Raw genomic sequence first — 12,327 nt, 5'->3', positions numbered from 1 at the left:
TAGGGACTAGTTGTCCCGAAGACATCAGCCCTCGGATTCCCAAAGTCACCCTCAGCTGACAGGGAGGGCTGCCCACCAGGAGAGCTTGGGTCCCTGTCCATCTAGGAGATGAGTTTCTCCAGCACCGCAGCCTCCCCTGGGGGCAGCCACCTGCAAAGCTGGCCCTGGGACTGAGGCGTTGGGTGCCTTAGGCAGGCGGTGACTCAGGGATGCAGGCGTGGGTGAGCAGAGTTGGTGCCTCCACCTGGGGCTAAAAACAGGCCTGTGAGTCAGGGCCTATGTGCTGATGCTGCTCCTGTGTGCCTGCGTGACCTTGGGAAATCTCAGCCTGCTTTCCCACCTGTGGGATGACTGTGATAAACCGGGCCAGTTTCCCAGACTTCCTCCTGTGGACCCCTCCTTCAAGGTTCCTGCCTGATCTGTGAGAAGGGAGTCGGGACCTGAGGGATGGGTAGGGCAAGACTTCCTGCTGGGGGAGAGACACCCTCCCACCTAGAGCTGCACTATGCCTCAGCCAGGCCACTCAAGGGTGTGGTTTAGAAACCATGGGCCTCCACAAAGCCACTTCATGCTCCTCTGTGTGTGGTCTGGAATCTTGGGAATCCCACTCCAGTGGGATGCAGTGCATGGTTTGGGGAAGGCTGGCCTGGCGCTGTCCTCCCAGCTCCATCTCATCACCAAGGTGTGGCAGAGACGGGGGTGGGGCAAGGTCCTGTGCTGGCGACACCTCTCTGCCTGCCCTTCTGTTTCTTTCCCATCTTCCCCAGCTTAGTGCACGCCACAACCATCGGCCCAACTGCTCAGACTCAAAGACTAGGAGTCATCCTTGATTTTGCCACCTCCCTCCCAATGTCCACTTCTCCCCATGTACTCCTGCACAGCCCTGAGTCCGAGCCACCACCATCTTTCCCTGGCTGCCCCGAGCCCCCTCCCAAGAGTTCTTTGCCTCCCTCTTGCTTCTCTTCGGTCTGTCTGCCACATAGCAGCCAGAAGGAGACCGTAGAGAAAGAACACACAATTTTTTTAACTGGGCACACTGATATCCGACTTAAAGACTTCTTTTCCTAATTTTGCTTGGGGCAAAGATGTGACCATGTGACCCGTCCTACCCATGGGGAGGTAAGCCAAAGTGTAGTGAGGTCTTTGGAGAAGTCTTTGTAAAGGGAAGATGCACCCTTTTTCTCTCACTTCCTCCTTCCTGAAGCCTGTGATGGCTGGAACTCTAGCAGCCAACTTGGATCATGAAGACAAGGTCTACACCCTGGGGACAGTGGATGGGTGATCTAAAAACAGTCAGGTCCTTGACGACGTTTTTTTTTTTACATTGAAATTAAACTTATGCCTCATTTAAATCACTATTTTCTAGGTCTCGGATATTCACAGTCAAACCTGATCCTAATGGACACAATAACTGTCCCTGTTTAAACTCTTTCAATAGCTTCCCATTATCCCTAAATTCCAAACTCCTTACCTTGGCCTCCAAGCACACAGTCTTTCCTTCTGTTCCCCAGGTAGCCAGGGTCACCTCACCTCAGGGTGCTCCACCGTCCAGAACATCCTTCCCCCGGCTCTTCCCCATCTCAAGTGTCACTGCCTCAGGGAGGCCCTCCTCCACGCCCCAGGCAGAGTCTGCCCCCACGCACACCGACCACTCCACGTCACAGCTGGTGCTGTGTGTGCTGCTCCTCAGGGCAGGGATAATCTCCTGGCTTTTCACGGCACCCCCACCTCACAACGCTCTGTACATAGTTGTTGGTGCTCAGCAGCATTTGTGAGATGAATGGGTCCTTGGCATTTTACTGTCAGGCACGGCCTCAATTTCTCACTCCACCCTCTCTATCTCCCAACTCCTCTCATGTTCAACCATGACAGCAGCTCTGCCCGGTAGCCATCCTGTTTAACAGATGGGGAGACTGAGGCTCAGAGGTGAGGTAACTTGCTCAAGGTCACACAGCTAGTAAGTGGGAGAGCCTGGACCCAAGGTTAACCTCTACTGTGCTCCAGCCAACAGCCCTGGACTTGCATCTCAGACACTGGTGTCCAGCCCAGCCCCCTGACTAAAGGTAGGGGAGATGGGTAAGGAGGAAGGTAGGAAGGGTCAGGCATGGCGGGAGGAAGGGGCCTTGCCGATGCACCCTGGAGGACAGTGGCAGCTGTCTGGCTGGGCCAGCCCTGTGGGGGTCAAGCTTAACAAGCAATTAATAGAGCCAGAGGGGGGCCTTGTCCCTTTGTCTTCCTGCCTTTGGGGCCCCGGGGGATGCGGCTCACACTGGGCCTGACCTTCCTGTCCAGGTCCCCTCCTGGGCCAGTGGCGGGGTGGGGGGAGGCATTTTCCAGCACCTTGCCCTCTGCTACAGCCCCCATGGCGCTGCCACCTCTTGCTGGTCAGAGCATGCCCAGCTGTCCCGGCAGCATGAGGTGTGACAAAGCAGACGCATGTACCGGGGCAGACCCACTATGTCTGACCTGTGCAGTGTTACTCAGTGGAGGATGCTGGGGCAGTGATCAGCTTCGAGGTGGCAGCGAACAGCCCATCCCCTCTGATCTGCTCCATCCTTTTCTGCTGGATGGCTGCCCCCTCTACCTATGTGGCTCCCATTCCCTCCTTTTGGGGCACCAGAATCTCTGCTTGCCTGAAGGAAAGCACTCTTTCCCCGACTCAGTCTGAGCAGTTTGGGTGGGACTTCCTCTGTCCCACGGCTCCAGCGTGGACACAGGGTCTGGCCCTGGCCGGTCCATCCTGCTGGCCTTAGTGAACAGTCTGGGGTGGACAAAGAATCCAAATTTGTCAAATGAGACTAACCCTACCAGCTCCAGGACACCTGTATAAACTATTAGGAGAGAGAGACCCTCAAAGGAAGGGCCCACCTGAATGTGGAGCCATCACTGAGGCAGAGCTGAGAGAGGGAGGCACTCCGGGTCCCCATAACATGTCAAAACACCTGGGTCCAGCTGTGCCTGCGGCCACACATACCTCTGGCTTTCAGGCTACCTCAATCAATCCTCTGACTTTTTCTTAACCTAGTTAAAGACTTGGTTTATTTTTGCACGTGCACCCCAAAGAGTCCTGACAATACACTGCCTGGTGTGCCGAGGCCAATACCAGGCTTACCTCCTCCAGGCAGACCCAACCCGTTACTGCGGCCGACACAGTTCCTCTGGCATTGGACTCCCCTCCCCTCTTCCTGTCATGCCTGGGCACACGTCCGCGCCCATGGGCTGCGCTATGTTTCCTGTGTGGGGGGCACTAAGATGCCCTGTGGGCACTGGCCACGTATTAGACACTAGAGGCCATCTGGTGGGCTTCTGGAGACAGTCCTGCAAGGAGCTGAGGGAGGCTGTTCACTGACACCGTGCCTGGCAGGGCCCTGCACGGTTGGGCTGAGTGGGTGCCGCTGTCACACACCAGCATGCCTGGCCCCCAGCCACTAAGTGCCTGTAGTGCCCCAATTACTGCCACTGCCACAGACACCTCACAGATGTCTAACATGCCCCTGCGGGGCACTGTTTCCACTGAGGGTCAGTTAGGGAGCCATCTGCCAGCCCGGGGCTAGGGAAGTGGGCCCCTCTCTCTCACTGCCCCCAGCGGCAGAGAGCAAGGGAGGGGCGCTCCCTGCACGTGACAGAGAACGTGACCGCTGCCCTCCCTCAGACGCACGGGCCTGGGTGGCTTGGGTCTGGCACTTACAAAGTACCCAGTATGCCCACCCCTCCCCGGCCGCCATTCTCTATGGGCTGGGGCTGCCCGTGCTGTAACGTCCAGTTCCCATGCCACCCCCCCGCCAAGACTCACTCCTTTCCCGACAGCACCCTTTGGTCACCCCTGCCTTGGGGCTCCAGTCCTGCGGCTTTCTAGGGGCTCCGGCCACAGGCTCAAGGCACCACCCAGAACTGGGGTCCTGGCTTGAGCAGGGCCTTAACGTCTCTGGGCTCAGCATCCTACCCTGAAAAATGGGGTGACAGTATCATCATTCTCTTCATAGAGCTGTCGTGTGAGCAAACAGAGCACTAGCACAGGGAGGACCTGAGGGGCGGGCCGTGCTGCCGCCCCAGCTCCCCAGCTTGCCGGGGACCAGAAAGAGAAGAGGAGGCCAATCTGCCTACCCTCGGGATGCCTAGGGGTGGGGGCGTGGGAAGGGGTGAGACATTTAAGGACATGCTGGGACCCTGCATTTCTGAATGTGAACCACAGGCAAGATGCCATTTTTTTTTAGTTTTATTTATTTTTTATACAGCAAGCTCTCATTAGTTATCTATTTAATATATATTAGTGTATACATGTCAATCCCAATCTCCCAGTTCATCCCACCACCACCACCACCCAGCTTTCCCCCCTGGGTGTCCATACGTTTGCCTCTATTTCTGTGTCTGTGTCTCTATTTCTGCCTTGCAAACCGGTTCATCTGTACCATTTTTCTAGGTTCCACACATATGCGTTAATATACGATATTTGTTTTTCTCTTTCTGACTTACTTCACTCTGTAAGATGTGGATGGACCTACAGACTGTCATACAAGATGCCATTCTTATGGGTTTTGGATCAGGAGGCTCCGGAGAGGTTATGACTCTCAGGGACACCTGCAGGATTCTTCTCACCATATCAATGATTTAAAATCAGCATTAACATTTCTTTTCATCAGAGCCAGTGTAACCTTTCTGGTTAAATGACATCTTAATGGTGACATGTAGATGTCCTGAAGCTGCTCTAGAAAGTGGTGAGATTCTTTTGGAAAGCCCCGCAACACTAGAGAACCCCATAGAAACCCTACCCATGAGCATCTGGAGAAAGGCGTGGGCAGGGAGAGGAAGCGGCACATGGAGATGGGGGCATCTCCAGCATTTGGTGGGGTGGGGAGCTCAGCACAGGGTGCCTCCCAGAAGTGGGCTGCCCTGGGCCAACGCTGGGGATCAGGGTGCCCAGGGTGGTGATGGGAGCAGCTGCCCCCGTGAACTGACAGTACACAGGGGTCCCTCACTGTGACATGCAGCCCAGGGCCCCCTGCCACGGGGACATGGACTACTGGGGACTGGCCATGAGTGTGCTTGGGAAGCAGCACCTGCGATCCAGGCGCCTGTCAGTGGGGCTGCCTGCTAGTGTCCAGGGGTGAGGGGTTCTGCTTCCAGAAAGCTATCTCTAGTCAGCCAGCTGGTCCTGAGAGCCGGAACCCATACTATGAGGAGGGGTGTGGGCTCCCATGGCCCACAGGCCCCTTCCCGCCTGCCCACTCTGGGCCACAGAGAGCCCCCCTGCACCAGCTTCTCTTGCCCAGTGTCTCCTGGTCACCCTTCTCAGAGACGCAGCAGGTGCCAGCCTGTGCTGTGCCACACCAGGGGTGATGGTGGGATGAGTGGTGACACAGGGAAGCTGGCATTGGCCTGGCTGAGCCACGGGCAATGAACACCACACATCTCTGCGCATACGCTAGGCACTGCAGGGCCTCGCAAGTGCCTGGTGTATTCGTCATCTGAAGCTAGGACTGCCAAGTCCATGTTAAACACTTGGGTCTGCAAAACTCTTCCCCTCTCCTCTGAGCAAAGGGGCTTGGAACTAAAGTTTGAGAGAGAGCCTTTTCTCTCTCAAGAGAGGAAACGCAAAGGATATGGTGGGGAAGCGAATAGGAATTTTCAGTCAGGTGACCCAGGTTCAAATCTTGGCTCTGCAGCTTTTTTTTAGCTTTGTGACCTTGGACAGACCACTTAACCTCTCTGAACCCCTGCTCTCTTATTAGTTCCCACCTCACAGGGTTGTTTGTGCAGATAAAAGAGGCTAAATCGACATGACACAGCTTTGCAACATAAAGAGCCCCACAAATGCTAGTTACTATAAGCAAAGGTGAGGTCTCTGAGACACAAACAACAAGCTGACATAAAATAAGCCCACTTTGTACAAGATTTCTCAGGTAAGCATGATAACAATAATCATAGTAATTATAACCGTTTCTGTTTGAAGAGCTGCTTTGGATCTTTCAGAGTTTTCCTCCTTCTCTCATCTTTTAGACCAAGTAAAGTGTGACTGTGTGCATGTACACACACACACACACACACACACACAGACACACACATACACCAGTTCTCTAGCTGCAGGGAAGTCTCCATTCTGCCCAGCCCTGCCGTGTGCACTGCAGTAGCCCCAGCTCCCACCAGGGGGCAGGAGTGCACAGGCCAACAGGAGAAAGAGGGCAAGCTGGACAAGCCCAACCCAACAGACCAGGCAGGCCAGGCCCAGTGGGCACAGCTGCCTTGGGAAAGAGACAAACAGACTCCTGATGTTGGAGGCCCAGCCTGAGTACTGCAATGTCAGCAGATGGAGAATGGCAGCGTGCACATTCTGGGCACTTCGTACATGCTACCCAGGGCCCTGCATCTGAGGAAATGCGGCAGTTACATTCTCTCTTGCACGTGCAGGGGAGTGACCCTCCCTTCCCATCTGCCGCTGGGGGAAGTGGGGGAGAGAGGGGCCCCCTCCCTCACCCCTGCTTCCCTGGCCTGGGCTGGCACATGGCTCCCTAACTGTGACTCTCAGTGGAAGTGGTGGTCCCCAGGGTATTTTAAACATCTGTGAGGTTTTTTTTGTTAGTGGCAAAACTTGAGGCACTACAGGCACTTAGCAGTTCAGGGCTGGGCATGCTTGGGGCTCTTTCTTCACTTGGACTTAGGAGTACGTCGCAAGGCCTGTGCCTAGAGCACACTGTCAGGCACAGGGTCTCTGGGGGGAGAGGGGGGCACCTCACAGGCCTACCACTTGCCTTAGCGAAGGGAACCTTCCTGGCTCTCCAGAAAGATGCTACAGCAGAACCAAGGGTTGGGTGCTGTTTCTAATCTTGCCTCCTTTCAGCTGTGCCATCCCTTCTCAAGCCATCCATCCACACATCCCTTACCCCCTATCTAGGGTACCTACCCATCCAACATCAGGTGTCCACCCACCCATTACATCATCACCCATCAGCCACCCTTGTTCATCCATCAACCAACTCACTCCCACAACCACCCGCCCATCCCTGCACCTCCCTTCTATCCTTCCACAGCGTCTGCCCATCCCTTCATTCTTCATTTGTGCACCCTTTTCATTCCTTTCACTCCTCTTTGATCTATGTAGTCACCCACCCATTCACTCACTTATCCATAGTACACCCACTACCGAGCGGGGTCCCCACCTTAGGAACTTTCACGTTTGCCAGAAAGAGAAATATTTAGGCATAAGGAGAGACTGTCTGCATCTCCCCAGCCCTGAACACATCATGGGACAACTGCCCCCTTGACGTCCCCTCCCTCTGTCCCATGGTCCCATCTTTGTCAGGAGCCTGGGGCCTTGTAACAGGAAGACTCTCCTAAGACCTCCAGCTGGGTTCAGAGGATTCCTCAGGGATTGATTTGTCCTAAGCCCTTCTGAAAACCTTCTCTGTTTTGAGCCCAGGCTGCCTCCTGAGGAGCGGCGAAAGACTTGGGTTTTCTGAAGAACCTCATTTTCTGAAGGATCACACCCTTTTCCGTCTCAAAACCACTGGATCTTCCAGTTGTTTAGAAGCAGCTTTTCCTTCTGGCTTGCTATGTATCTTCAAGAACCAGGGGGTTGTGGGGATGACTTTGGCCCGGGTTCCAGCGCTCACTGGTTCTAGCGCTCGACACCTAAAAGTTTCCACTCAGAAACCATCTGCCAGACCCTGTAATTGGTGTGGGTCCCACCCCTGGCCCTGGCCCAAGTTAAGCAGAAGGAGCCAGTGCTAGTCCAGTGAATGTTTGCTCACCACAGGCTGGCTGAGCCCAGGGCTGGGTGCCGGGGATACGGCAGCCAGCAGGATCTGGAAACTGCCCACCCAAGCCTGCTGTCCAGTGGGGGCGTCAGACACATCAACCAAGCTGTGGAGTCCGGGAAGGCTCCTCCAAGAAGGCAGCCACTAAGTAAGGGCCACAGCTCAAGGAGAAACTGGTGCGGACGGGGGATGCGAGGCGGGTATGACTGGGAGCAGGCAGTCATGGGTCAGCTGTGCCCACAAGGCAGGCACAGTCCAGAGACTGCTCTTCCCTCACGGGGGAATTAAAGGGGAAGCCGAGGGCCTTGCCAGGAAGCAGTGGATCCTGGAGGGCATCAGACACCCCTCCAGCTATCAACAGGACCTTTGGACAATGGTGGGCTCAGAGGTCCACACAGCCCATGGACATTAAATGAAGAACAGTACCCAGCCCGCACAGATGGTCCAGGAGCTCTCACACAGACCGAGCGCAGTGCAAACTGTGTACCCCCAACCCAGGGAGAGCGCTGGCGGCAGCCTGGGCCCCACTGTGGGCAGCTCCAGGATGGGGCCTTGCGGAGCTGATGCTAACACTCCCTGAGTGTGGGTCTGCGGACACTCTCAGGCCCCCGGCCCTTCTCAGGAGGCGTGGCTTTTGGCCTTCTCCCCAGCTGTGCTGTTCTTAGGTGAAGCCACCACGTGTGTCTCCTAAAACCACCCTGGCAGGGGTTTCAGGGCCAGAGGTGGGTAGGGAGACTGTCGGGTATGGGGCGGGAAACGCTGAGGCCAGTGTAGAAGGGGGCGAGCAGGGCCTGCAGAGGAGGGCAGAGCCCCAGCCAGCGACAGCCGGCAAGAGTGCAGAGGGGTGTCCTAGGTGGGTGACTGGCAGAGATGGGGGGTGCAGGACAGCAGCTGTCCTGGGCCCTCTGGGGCAGTGGTGTGTTTATGTCACCACGGCTTCCGATTGCTTCAGATCCCAAGGATGGAGTGGGGAAGCATGCTTGCCTAAAACCCCAATCAGCAACCCCTCTGGAACAGCCTTGGGTGGTGCCACCTTCTCTTGTTGCCCTTCTCCCCTTGGTGGGTCCAGACCTACCAGTCTATACCTCCTGGGAGGCTCTCCTAGATGGCGCCGGGGAGGACAGCTGAACCACCAGGCGGGCACTATTCAGTCCAAAATAAACTTTAAGATGAAAGGGACAGAAATTTCCAAATCCTCTGCCTCCTTTCTCCTGAGCTCAATGTCCTGAGATGGGAGAAAGAACTAAAATTGGATAGGCTAAATTTCTAAGAAACTAACAAGGGCAGAATGAAATTACCCACACAGAGCTCAGTCAAAGGGAAAGAAAAGTGATAATGGACAACCTCTTCTCTTCAGAACACAAAGTGATGGTGGTGAATAGATTAATTAGAGCCGCCTCAGCTGGGAGACATTAGTGACACAATATGGAAGAGAAAAGATGGAAGCTGAAACAGCACGTACATGATGGGAGGCCGGCAGGTTATGGAGATGACAGGTTTGGCTGATGGTGCCTCTCCTTGGGCTTATTCGCTGACACCCCTTCCCTCCTCGTCTCCTCGCTGGAGACATCAGTTCCCGCACCATCCATTAAAGTGACTGGGGGCTTCCCTGGTGGCGCAGTGGTTGAGAGTCCGCCTGCTGATGCAGGGGACACGGGTTCGTGCCCCGGTCCGGGAAGATCCCACATGCTGTGGAGCGGCTGGGCCCATGAGCCACGGCCGCTGAGCTTGCGCGTCCGGAGCCTGTGCTCCGCAACGGGAGAGGCCACAACAGTGAGAGGCCCATGTACTGCGCAAAAAAAAAAAAAAAAAAAAGTGATCGGATGATGTTTTTGTTTGAAAAGGAGCGTGTCACTTGTTTCTTGGACCTCAGGGACACAGCCTGGGGCAGTGCACCAGGTGTCCACGTTCTGCCTGACTGACCCTGCGACCCTGGGCAAGTCTCATCTGTTTTCGGAGTCTCTGTCCTCAAAGGCACAAGGAAGAGGTTGGCTGGATCAGTGATTCTCAAAGGGTGGCCCGCACACCCCTGGGGGTCTCTGAGGGGTCCACAAGATCAAAACTGTTTTCCTAACTCTATAACGATGTTATTGGCTTCTCTGCCTGCATTGATGGTACAAAAGCAACGGGAGACAAAACCGCAGTCCCTTCGCAGGAAGCAGTGGCACCGAACTGTGCCAGCTGCCATTCTGTTCTTTGCCACTGCTCAGTCACAATAAAACCAATGCCAGTTCTACTTAAGAATGTCCTTGAGGAAGTGGTCAAAATTATGAATTAAAAGAATCTCTAGGGACCTCCCTGGTGGCGCAGTGGTTAAGAATCCACCCGCCGATGCAGGGGACATGGGTTCGTGCCCCGGTCCGGGAAGATCCCACATGCCGCGGAGCTGCTAGGCCCGTGAGCCTAGCCTGCTGAGGCTGTGTGTCCGGAGCCTGTGCTCCGCAACGGGAGAGGCCACAACAGTGAGAGGCCCGCAAAACACAAAAACAAAAAAAACCAAAAAAAAAAACAAAAACACAAATTACTGCTTGGGACTTCCCTGGTGGCGAAGTGGTTAAGAATCCACCTGCCAATGCAAGGGACATGGGTTTGAGCCCTGGTCCGGGATCCGGGAAGATGCCACATGCTGCGGAGCAACTAAGCCCGTGCGCCACAACTACTGAGCCCATGTACCACAACTACTGAAGCCCTAGGGCCCGTGCTCCACAACAAGAGAAGCCACTGCAATGAGAAGCCTGTGCACCGCAACGAAGAGTAGCCCCCGCTCACCGCAACTAGAGTAAAGCCCGCGCGCAGCAACGAAGACCCAACGCAGCCAAAACTAACTAAATAAAATAATTTTAGTGAATTTCAAAGAAGGACTATTTGAAAAGGCTGGTAAAATACTCCCTTTTCTACCATGTGTTTGTGTGGGGCCAAATGTGATTCAGACTCTCCGACCTAACAACACATCACAATGAACTAAACACAGATGCATGTGTGAGAAACGCAGCTGTCTTCCATTAAGCCCGACATTAAAGAGATGTGTAAAAATGTGAGACAACGATATTCTGCTTACTGAAGTATTTTTAGACAATATATTGAGATTAATTTTCATAAAAATGTTACTTGTATCAATATGTAATGGGTTTATTATAGTTACTTTTAAATGAATAAATACTAAAAAAATTTGTCTTATTTTTAATTTCTAATACAATAAAGATTGATAGCTATAACCTACATAAACAAAATGTTTATTGGGGTCCTCAGTAATTTTTTAAAAATTATAATGTGTAGTGTAAAGGTGTTCTCAGGCTAAAAAGTTTGAAAACCACTAGACCAGATCATTCTTTCCCAAATATTATCCCTTGAACACCTTCTAACTTCTGCCCAAGTTCTGTGCCACCTGATGCCCATCACTTTTCTTAGACACACCTTTGTACTTACGAACTTCATATCTTTACGGTAAATGGAAACCCTGCATCAAGTGATTTAAATAGAAGACACCCAGCAGAATAACTACAAGGAAAGCTCAAAACTAACGTGAAATTCTAGCAGGACCCTGCTCCCTATCTCCCTTTGTTAGCAAGGGGGACCATGCAGACGGAGGCCCCCAGCCGCACACATTGAGGGCCAGCTGATGAGGTGGAACTGACGCACACCAGACCTTCTCATGGGCTGAGAGGTGGGGCTTTGAGCTACAGACAAGACGTCTCAGGTAGAAAATCAGGAATTATGAGTTTTTGCCAAAGGCTAGTAGTGGTGGAAGACTGCCAGGGTTGGGGTTGAGGAGGGACCTCTAGGGTCAAGGGCCAGGGTAGGCCGAGCCAACCAGCCCAGAGGACCAGCAAGCCTAGGGCTGCGGCCTCCCTGGGGTCTTCTGTGAGCCTAGGAGCTGATGACTTAGTCACAAAGACACACAGAGACACACAGATACACACACAGAGAGACACACCTGCTCAGAACTCTGGTGGTCAAGGAGTCCTAAGAGATAATAGCAGTAGCTTGTATTTAGTGAGAGCTTCCCAATGGCTTTATTTCATTTAATGTTCACCAGTATTATCGTTTCCCCCCCTTCTATAATTGGAGAAACCACAGCTCAGACGGGTTACGAGACCAGCCCGAGCTCACTCAGCTGGCGGCGGGGGCAGACTGGGATGTGCGCCCCAGCTGCCTGCCTCCAGGGCACACGCTCTGTCAGCACCACGCAGCACTGCTTCCCCTGGTTGCTGGATGACCACCCCCGGGCAGCGCCGGGCCCAGAGCCCTGGTCTTTTGACGTCTCTGTGAGGGTAGGGTCTGGAGAGCTGGCACACTCTCTTGTTGCCATCGCCTGCTCTGCTTGGTCCCGCTGCTAAGGGGCTGGAGCTCCCCAGGGGCCCGCTGGTGCCCATCCTGGGGACCAGTGTCAGCATCTTGATGCTGCAGTATTTACAGTGAGGCAGGTGGGATGGCGAAAGGTGTAAAAAACAAGGGTGACGAATAGGCGGGTTAACCAAAAAACAGGTGAGGCAGAGTGGCACCTGCGGCTGTGCACCAGCTGGGCCAGGCAGAGGTCCCAGCGGGCCGCCCTGGCAGACAGGAGGGGGAAGGCACA

At 54.2% G+C, this 12,327-nt stretch overlaps 1 protein-coding gene across 4 annotated transcripts in view; it reads right to left on the bottom strand.

Moving 5' to 3' along the window:
- GNAO1 (G protein subunit alpha o1) overlaps positions 1-12,327 on the bottom strand; it is a 165,021-nt gene that overhangs the window by 26,973 nt on the left and 125,721 nt on the right. The window lies entirely within an intron of this gene.

The sequence above is a fragment of the Monodon monoceros genome, unplaced genomic scaffold (genome assembly GCF_005190385.1).
Source record: "Monodon monoceros isolate NGI ecotype Baffin Bay Population unplaced genomic scaffold, NGI_Narwhal_1 Super_Scaffold_10, whole genome shotgun sequence".
Lineage (NCBI taxonomy): Eukaryota > Metazoa > Chordata > Mammalia > Artiodactyla > Monodontidae > Monodon > Monodon monoceros.
The sequence above is the reverse complement of the archived record's forward strand: the minus strand, read 5'-3'. Positions and strand labels throughout refer to the sequence as shown.